The sequence below is a fragment of the Gadus morhua genome, chromosome 16 (assembly GCF_902167405.1).
Source record: "Gadus morhua chromosome 16, gadMor3.0, whole genome shotgun sequence".
NCBI lineage: Eukaryota > Metazoa > Chordata > Actinopteri > Gadiformes > Gadidae > Gadus > Gadus morhua.
The window spans coordinates 32,774,996-32,784,406 of record NC_044063.1 but is presented as its reverse complement, the minus strand read 5'-3'; the positions used below and the strand labels follow the sequence as shown (position 1 = coordinate 32,784,406).

Below are 9,411 nucleotides of genomic sequence, written 5' to 3'. Positions count from 1 at the left end.
CCTTCCATAGACTCCTTGCACGGGGAGGGGCGCCTGGAAACCACTGCCGCGCCTCCACCAATCACAGCGGGTTATTTCTTTCTTTGATTCGAGACATCTGGATAAAACGAACCTGTCAAACTATGATATTTAGAGTTAAAGAAGAATTCATGATATGTGTAAAGATGATCATACATTCATATCATATTGAATAATCTCATCTAAACTATAACATTATCATAAACATATAATGAAATGTAAAAATGTATGTATGTTTTGATGAGCCGCAGAGATCTAGTGAGTTAAACAGTGTGAAGGTGATAGTGTTAACAGGTTAATCACTCTTTTATATTCTTCAGTTATCTAAACTCCTAATAACTAACTGAATTTACCATATTATATTATGTGGAAACGCAAGCCCTAATGGCGCGTTTCCACCGGCGGGTGTGCTTTGGCCCAGCACGCCTTGGCCCAGTACTGAAGGTGCGGTTTGACCCAGCTCAGTTACGGCTTGCGTGCCTTGCTTCGCCCTGAAGGGGCTTATTTACCATAATGGCAATGTTCTATACATTATCCCGCTTATTACACGGCTACTTGTCAAAACAAAAAATAACTTCACACGGTGTGTCTTTTTACAATTTATTTGTTACCAGCATTCGAAGAGTTGGTTAGCTGAGAAATAGTCCGCCAAAGACGTTGACGTCGCTTAGCTACTGAGTACGCTGGGGTTGATAAATTACCGGACTACTTGCAGAATGATACGAAAGACGGCAAAAAATCCACTTTCCTTGACAGCGGCAATTATACTTAGCAACAGTGAATTATTAAACATAATTCACCGCCGGAAGTTGTGAAGGGCCCATGCACGTGTAATAAATGACTATAGCCTCCTCTTCGAGTAAGGTCTTGCATCACTGTTTTTTCGCTGTACATTATTTTTAATATTATTATTATTTATACTATATTACTTTTTATTCAGACAAAATTTAAGTTGAAATACAAGATTGACAGTAAACACTTTGTGTTTCCTGATCAATATTTTCAGTGATGTTGCCTCAGTATAGTTATAATTTGCTTTATTACAACAGTATAAAAATCATTATTTTTTTACTTATTGGACGAATGATGCAGTCCCCCCTACAGGCATGGTGCACCAACCAGGCTTACAGCTAGCTTGGTCCTAGCAGACTCTCGTACTTCATTTCATTTGTACAGAGAGTCTGGACTTTCAAACGTTTACTCACATGAAGGCGGGTGTCTGTTGAAGTTTACCTAGAACTGACGGGAAATTTAAATTGAGCGGAAGTACTTAGGCGGGCAGAGCAAGGCTAGCTTACAGCCTCACTGTATAGAGCTTATAGAGTGGACTATATCATATCAGGTAATTCACAAGGTTACTTTGTGTTCTTAAAGAGGGTACTTTTCTGAATCCACCTTCATACATCTATTCATACATGTAAAGCGTGCCGATAACTGTAAAAAAGAATTGTAATTTAATTTTGTTGAATACAAATGTTCCCTACAAAGTATGAGTAGGACCTGTTTTTATTGGCTTGGAGTGCATTCAGCCTTCTTGGACTTGGGGAACACGATCTAGAAGACAGCTTGACCACATCGAATGTAAACACAAAGTCAAATATTCTCGTAACAGCCCCCGGGAACTCGGGAACAGCTCCTCTGTTGGTGTTTGGAGAACGGCCTCATGGAGCAGAGTTCAGTAAAAGGCACGGAATGAGGGAACAGTGACTTAGAGCATGGTAATAATGGTAAAAAGCTGTGTTGTGGCCGTGACATAAGCACTTTTACGGTCATGAATCATCTCCACGCATGCACATTTTTCAACATCTCTCAACTAGCAACATATTTCAAGCTATTTTTGAGTAAATGTGGGTAAGGTGGGCCTGGAGCTGACCTACCAAAACATGATGTGAGCTAGGCTGTTCTGGTTAGTCAGTTGTAGCTGACTAACCAGAACACATGATGTGAGCTAGCATGTTAGCAGAGGCCTACAACTGACCACCAGAACACATGATGTGAGCTAGCATATTAGCAGAGGCCTACAGCTGACCCTCGGATACAGAGACACTGTTAAAAACCCTCGGATACAGAGACACTGTTAAAACCCTCGGCTACAGAGACACTGTTAAAACCCTCGGCTACAGAGACACTGTTATAACCCTCGGATACAGAGACACTGTTAAAACCCTCGGATACAGAGACACTGTTAAAACCCTCGGATACAGAGACACTGTTAAAACCCTCTGATACAGAGACACTGTTAAAACCCTCGGATACAGAGACACTGTTAAAACCCTCGGCTACAGAGACACTGTTAAAACCCTCGGCTACAGAGACACTGTTAAAACCCTCGGATACAGAGACACTGTTAAAACCCTCGGATACAGAGACACTGTTAAAACCCTCGGCTACAGAGACACTGTTAAAACCCTCGGCTACAGAGACACTGTTAAAACCCTCGGATACAGAGACACTGTTAAAACCCTCGGCTACAGAGACACTGTTAAAACCCTCGCCTACAGAGACACTGTTAAAACCCTCGGATACAGAGACACTGTTAAAACCCTCGGATACAGAGACACTGTTAAAACCCTCGGATACAGAGACACTGTTAAAACCCTCGGCTACAGAGACACTGTTAAAACCCTCGGATACAGAGACACTGTTAAAACACTCGGATACAGAGACACTGTTAAAACCCTCGGATACAGAGACACTGTTAAAACCCTCGGATACAGAGACACTGTTAAAACCCTCGGCTACAGAGACACTGTTAAAACCCTCGGCTACAGAGACACTGTTAAAACCCTCGGCTACAGAGACAAAATATCTCGTTATTTTGACGTAGTATCTCGTTGTTTTGAGATAGTATCTCGTTATTTTGAGATACTATCTCATTATTTTGAGATACTATCTCATTATAATGAGATAACTTGTCAACAGGACCAGACCAGTCATTGTAGCCTAATTGTAGCTTATCCATAGGTGCTACATATAGCCTATTATTACAGTAGATTAGCTGGAGATGATGAATTAACTCGATTATTAAAGATTATTTCAGACGGAGGTATACAAATGCTGAAATTTTGGCTCGATTATCTATGGAGCACAACATAAACATTAGTAAAAGAACTCTAGAAAGAGTGCTTCATAGAAATCAGCCGTACACCACCAGCGTTCAATACGTTGGTTCCCCGTGCTTGGACCTAGAGTGACACAGTCTGGGGAAATGCCGTTTTCACTGCCGTGAATAAAACTTTGCATTGCGGCAATGTGTGTGTTCTCCGTCCCGCGATCCAATCTCACTTTCAATGGGCGACCATGCTGCATCACTGAATCAAGGAAATACCCCGCTATAAGACGTATGTCGCTGTTAGTTGAGTGGGTGTTTAGCCAGATCATCTTTGGCGAGAACCCATCAATGCAACAACTGATGCATATCCCATACGGCTTCAATTTGTCATATCCATCTATGTGCCACACATAATTCGGGCCACGACTGACATAGACTCTACGTCTCAGACGGTGCCGTGCACGGAGATCCACGCCACCACCATCCATTTGACGCAGCAAGAGACGAACGGTCTCTCTGTCCGTGATGATCCCTGCCATCCAACACTTCTGTTGCATCCACCTGTAGCCATGTGGTTGGCCAGAGGACTGTAATTGGCGATGTATGAAATCGGCTACTTCTCCGATGTCCGCCTTGTTGCGTCTTCGCCACAGCTGATTCCTATGAAGCACTCTTTCTAGAGTTCTTTTACTAATGTTTATGTTGTGCTCAGTAGATAATCGAGCCAAAATTTCAGCATTTGTTTACCTCCGTCTGAAATAATCTTTAATAATCGAGTTCATCATCTCCAGCTAATCTACTGTAATAATAGGCTATATGTAGCACCTATGGATAAGCTACAATTAGGCTACAATGACTGGCCTGGTCCTGTTGAGAAGTTATCTCAAAATAATGAGATAGTATCTCATTATAATGAGATAGTATCTCAAAATAACGAGATACTATGTCAAAATAACGAGATACTATGTCAAAATAACGAGATACTATCTCAAAATCTAGGGATGCACCGATCCGATGTTTGTATCGGTATCGGTACCGATATTGAAGACATTTCTAGATCGGGTATCGGTGACAAATGGGCCGATCCATATTTAAAAAAAAATTATTTATTTTTTTACGTTTATGTACGTACTTGAATCCTATTCCTACTACCTTGCTGCTTTGATAATTGAATTTCCCATGAAAATTTTCTCACGGGATTAATAAAAGTGTATCTATCTATCTATTGGCTGATCTATTCAGTTTCTATGCTGTGCGCTGTGAGTGACGTCATAAACAAGCAACACGCCGTGCGGAGCCTACAGTCTTTTCCCCTCAATGAAACTTACAGTTTGTAGCCATAATTTCGCGCTGTTTTTCTATATCGGTATCGGCCGATACTAAACCTCAGATATCGGTATCGGTATCGGAGGTGAAAAAAGCGGATCGGTGCATCCCTAAAAATAACGAGATACTATCTCAAAATAATGACATACTATCTCAAAATAATGAGTTATGACCTGCATTTTTTTTCTTTTACTTGGCGGAAACGGGCTTCAATAGTTTTAACCATTAAATTGAATGAAATTATTCTTAAACTTATCTAACAAGTGCACTACAGTCAATGAAATGAATTCAATCACACTTAAAGTGGGTTAAGTATGCAAAACAATGTCCTTCGGTAACATCAAAATAAACGCATTGCTCCTTTAAGGTTTCATCATGTCTGAGCTGCTCTACTAAGATGCGTCCTTAGCATAGTGCTTGACCTTCGCTAGCATTAGCATACAATTAGCCTGGTATGAACGATTAGCATCTAGCGCTTAACATGTAGCTAACGATTAGCGATCGCATTAGCGATTCATTAAACACATTTTAAAATGACACCATGAACACAAAAGTATAAATAAAAAGGTATCTGAACTCAAACAGCATTTATAGTATTTTGTTCTCTAAAGTCCTAAGCAACAATACATTAGCATTGGCATGTGCCACACTCACCGGAGAGATTCAAGTGAATAATATAATTCACGGTAGTTTCCTGTGTTTTCAATGACCAGATCCTAATAAAACAACACCTTATTAATACCATGGAAATATTAATGACTGAATTAATCAAGGTAGAAATATTAATTTATGGCGTTTTATACCGGGAGATTCTCTGTTGTGCTTAAAGGACAATTCCGGTATTTTGAACATTGAGCCCCCTTTCTGGTTTGTTTAGGATGAAATAGAGTGGGTGACACCGAAATTTGAAGTATTTAGTCCTTTCTCGGGTATTTGGCTCATTTTGAATCGCTCCTGCCTGCTTCACAATGGTTGTCTGTGTGCATACACCAACCTGTCAACCCAGCAACCCTAAACGTTCTTTTTCAAAAATGTGCAAGTAACCGAGTGGTTAGTGGCATTCGTGAAGTTTTAAAAAAAATTATCGGCGCAATATATGGTTTCTGTCGTGTTTTATTGCACATTTATCGCCAGTTGATTTCAGTTGGAAGACTCATTACTGCTCGCTGATATTACTCCGCCGAAACGGAAAGCTGGGCTGTTTACGTTGGTTAGAAGTCTTGTACCGTGACTTGAGCACCTCGGATTAGGGAAAATTACTGAAAATGGAATATGAAAGTTGGCTTCTGGAGGACGCACTCGATTTTGATTTTGACAGCAGAGGATATCGGTTTGAACCTGAATACACCCAAGAGGAGCTACGGGAGATGGAGGCTAGGGCTACGGAGGCGCCTGAAGCTCCGGCTGAAGCGGTCCCCAGGTTCACGGGAAATTGGTGGTGTGCCTGTGGGAAGTGCAGGCAGATGCCGACGGAGCACGAAAGTAGGTGCTGCACGGAGTGGGACCTTGTCGTCAAGCTGAGGTGCGTTCAAGTTCAGGGAACATAGGCGAACGTTCGCAACGAACGCGTTGACATTAAACAATTAATTTTGAACGATTTTTGAACACTGTTCTAAACAAACTGTAAACGAAAAAAAAATGGATACGAAGGTCATGGTTTTAGCGGCAGCCTCCATGTTATTGGAAGAGTTTACCGAAGAGGGTTTACAAGTGGTCGACCTCGTTGAAAGCCTACTGCAGACAACCAAGGCCGGATTAACCATTAGGGCAACTGGGCACTTGCCCAGGGCCCGTGACATCAAAGGGGCCCTTGACAAGGTTTTTTTTTTTTTTTTTTTTTTCAAAGTGCAACCATACATCTACAGACACCACATAACACGACAAAACCCAGATACGTGTGACAGACATGTAACATATACCAAAACATAAAGAATTATACGGGGACAAGGACAGATTACAAGAGGGTTTGGGGAGGTGTTTGTGAGAGGGAGAGAGTGTGTGTGTGTGTGTGTGTGTGTGTGTGTGTGTGTGTGTGTGTGTGTGTGTGTGTGTGTGTGTGTGTGTGTGTGTGGCCAGATGCTTTCCTCCGGCATCTCCGACCCCCAACGCGATAGAGGTCACACCCGAAGCACCTTATCCCCCCTGATGAACCCCCCCCTCCCCAGGGCAGCCGGCCCTAACAGCCATTAACAGTGGTAATGGAGGTGAGGCCTGTTAAGTTGAGGCCTACCTAGCTGTTTGCTGTCAAGACAATTGAAACTTTCAATAAGTCCTCATCAAGCCACCAAGTTCCGATGATAGCGACTTTACGATTGTTTGGCGGCGGCGGGGGGGGGGGGGGGGGGGGGGCCCTTGAGCCTTGTTGCCCAGGGCACAGAAAATTGTTAATCCGGCCCTGCAGACAACGAGTACGGAGAATTCAAGAATAGAGGGCTACGTCGCCCTCTATTCTTGAAGTAAGGGTGTAGATAAGCTATATGAAACGTTTTATCTGTTGCTTTCTGTTAGGAAAAGAGTAAATGATTTCAATATAGTTTAGTTTAATGCCATGGCAACGAATGTCACGTAGCCGAAGAGAGCACCGTTTGATACAATCAATGTTACATAGGCTCTCTGTTTATTTAAGATACACATCTGCCTCGCCATTAGTTATTATCCCGGCTACACAAAGTGGGCTATGTATGCATGAAGAAATGTCTTTTGGTCTATTTTAGATACTCTGCCAAGACCTTGGACCTCATCTAAATCAATGTGATGAACCTGCACTGGAGCTACGCATCTTGGCAACACTGTGGCTGCTAGCCAACAAAGAATCCTTCAGAGGAGTGGCTGATCGGTTTGGGGTCAGCAAGGGCAGTTTACATTACTATGTGATGCAAGTAGTTGAGGGCCTCAGCGCATTAGTGACAAGATATATACGCTGGCCATCGCCTGAACAATACCCTGCTACGGCTGAAAGATTTGAGCGAAAGGGAGGTTTCCCTAGTGTCCTGGGATGCCTTGATGGCACTCACATCCCCTTAAAAGGGCCATCAACCCATAGAGATGCTTTCATTAACAGAAAGGGATATGCTAGTTTCCAGCTACAGGCTGTATGTGACAGCCAGTTGCGTTTCACACACATACACACTGGAAATGCTGGATCTGTACATGATTCAGGGGTGTACCGGAACAGTGACCTAAAGGCCATGCTGACGGCTCATCCCCTCCCTGCCCAGTACCATTTACTTGGTGATTCTGCCTACCCACTCGACTCAAACCTTCTTGTCCCATACCGAGACAATGGACATTTAACTGAGCGTCAAAAAATTATAACAATATCCACAGCTCAACAAGGGTGCACATTGAACGTGCCTTTGGACTTTTAAAATGCAAATGGAGAAGACTCCACCACCTTGACATGGTCCTACTTGATACCATTCCTAAAGTAATTGCCAGCACATGTGTCCTACACAATTTAATTCTTATCCATGAGGGAGAAGAAGAGGCAGTAATTGTGGACGCCGATGGTCTTGATGATGCCCTTCCCACTGTAGATGGGCCTAGGGTGGTACAGAGGAGAGCAGCACAGCAAAAGAGGGAGGACATTGCGGCAATGTTATAGGTCAGAATAGGCCTAAAAGAGTTAATAAATGAATCACTACTTAGTCAAGTATATTGTTTGTTGTGTTTATTATATATTGCCTTGGAATTACAAAAATTAATAAATGGAATAAGTTAGATAAAGTCAAAGCTGTAGTCAAATATTAAAATAAAATAAATAAGTTACTGCTCATTGCCCTGAGACATGCGAACCATGGCTGCAGTGAATTGCCTAAGGATGTCATTTCTTTCTTTTTGAAAAGCTATCGTTTCTTTTTGTAATTTAATGATTTCCTCTAATTTGTCATCCAATTTGTCTTTTTTTGTTTTCGGCTTCACCGGTGGCGTAGTCATGGTAGCTGAAGTTGATGGTGTTTCCTGATCTGGTGGTGGTGGTGGGGGAGGGGTTGTGAATGTTGGGGTTGAGGAGATGACTACTGTGGGCTGCACAGCTGGGTTGCCAGCAAAAAGTTCTTCCAGCACGGCGAAATACTCCCACTTTCGCCGGCCCTGTCCTGTCTTCCCATGCCCATCACGGATGATTTTGTATCTATAGAAAGAATAGACAAAAAGTGCAGAGCAAAGAGCATTAGAAATGTTGAGATGAAAATTACCCAGCTGTTTAGGTAAGTGTGTGCGAGAGTGACTCTCCTCTTCATGGGGTTGAGTTTTTGTGATTTTGCTTACCTGTGCCTAAGGTTCCTCCACTTGTTGTCACACATCTGCCATGTCACAATAACTGCTTCCTTTCTGAGGCACTCCGCAACCATCTCCCAAGCTTGTTTTTTTTTTATGGTGGGACACTCAAACTTCTCCTTAAGAGACCTCCAGGTCTCTATGAGGAGCAAAACAGCGGTGTGGGGCCAGTTATCTGGAATGTAAACAAACAAGACAACATTTGACACTCTTCTACACTCTCAAGACAGTCACACTTAATAATGCTAGACTAGTTGCATGTTCAAAACTAACCCCTAAGTTAACCCAGCCTACTTAACAAAATGACGATCTTCCTGCAGTAATGCCTCACAGATAAGTCACCACCATCTAGCAACCTTTCTACAGTAATCCCCAAACTGGGTGGTCCTTCTAACATACAGTAAGCATCAGTGTTGTAGTGACCTAGTGGTGATATTTTAAGGGGGGGAACACTATCCTTATATCACATACATGAGCTGCTACAGCTTTCCACTTACTGCCAATGATTACCACCTCGTCCGCTGGTGGCTGGTCCAGTGCGTCTGCGGATCGGAGAGGAAATCGGTACCGTGAATATGTATATGACATTGTAACAAACCAACTTTCTACGCACCCTACAGCAGCAAATGCAGACACATCTTACAACTGTGGGCGTAACATTGTTCTACAAACTAGAAGCTAAAGCGCTATTTAGCATCTTGTGTAGCACCAGGGTCGTACGGGAACTATGTAGCACT

At 42.6% G+C, this 9,411-nt stretch overlaps 1 long non-coding RNA gene across 1 annotated transcript; it reads right to left on the bottom strand.

The window, feature by feature from the left end:
* Nucleotides 1-8,665: 8,665 nt before the first annotated feature.
* LOC115561640 (uncharacterized) lies at nucleotides 8,666-9,207 on the bottom strand. Its single transcript, XR_003979943.1, has 2 exons — nucleotides 9,172-9,207; nucleotides 8,666-8,849 (listed from the first exon to the last, which is right to left on the bottom strand). It is a non-coding gene; the product is annotated as an uncharacterized LOC115561640 (long non-coding RNA).
* Nucleotides 9,208-9,411: the final 204 nt, after the last annotated feature.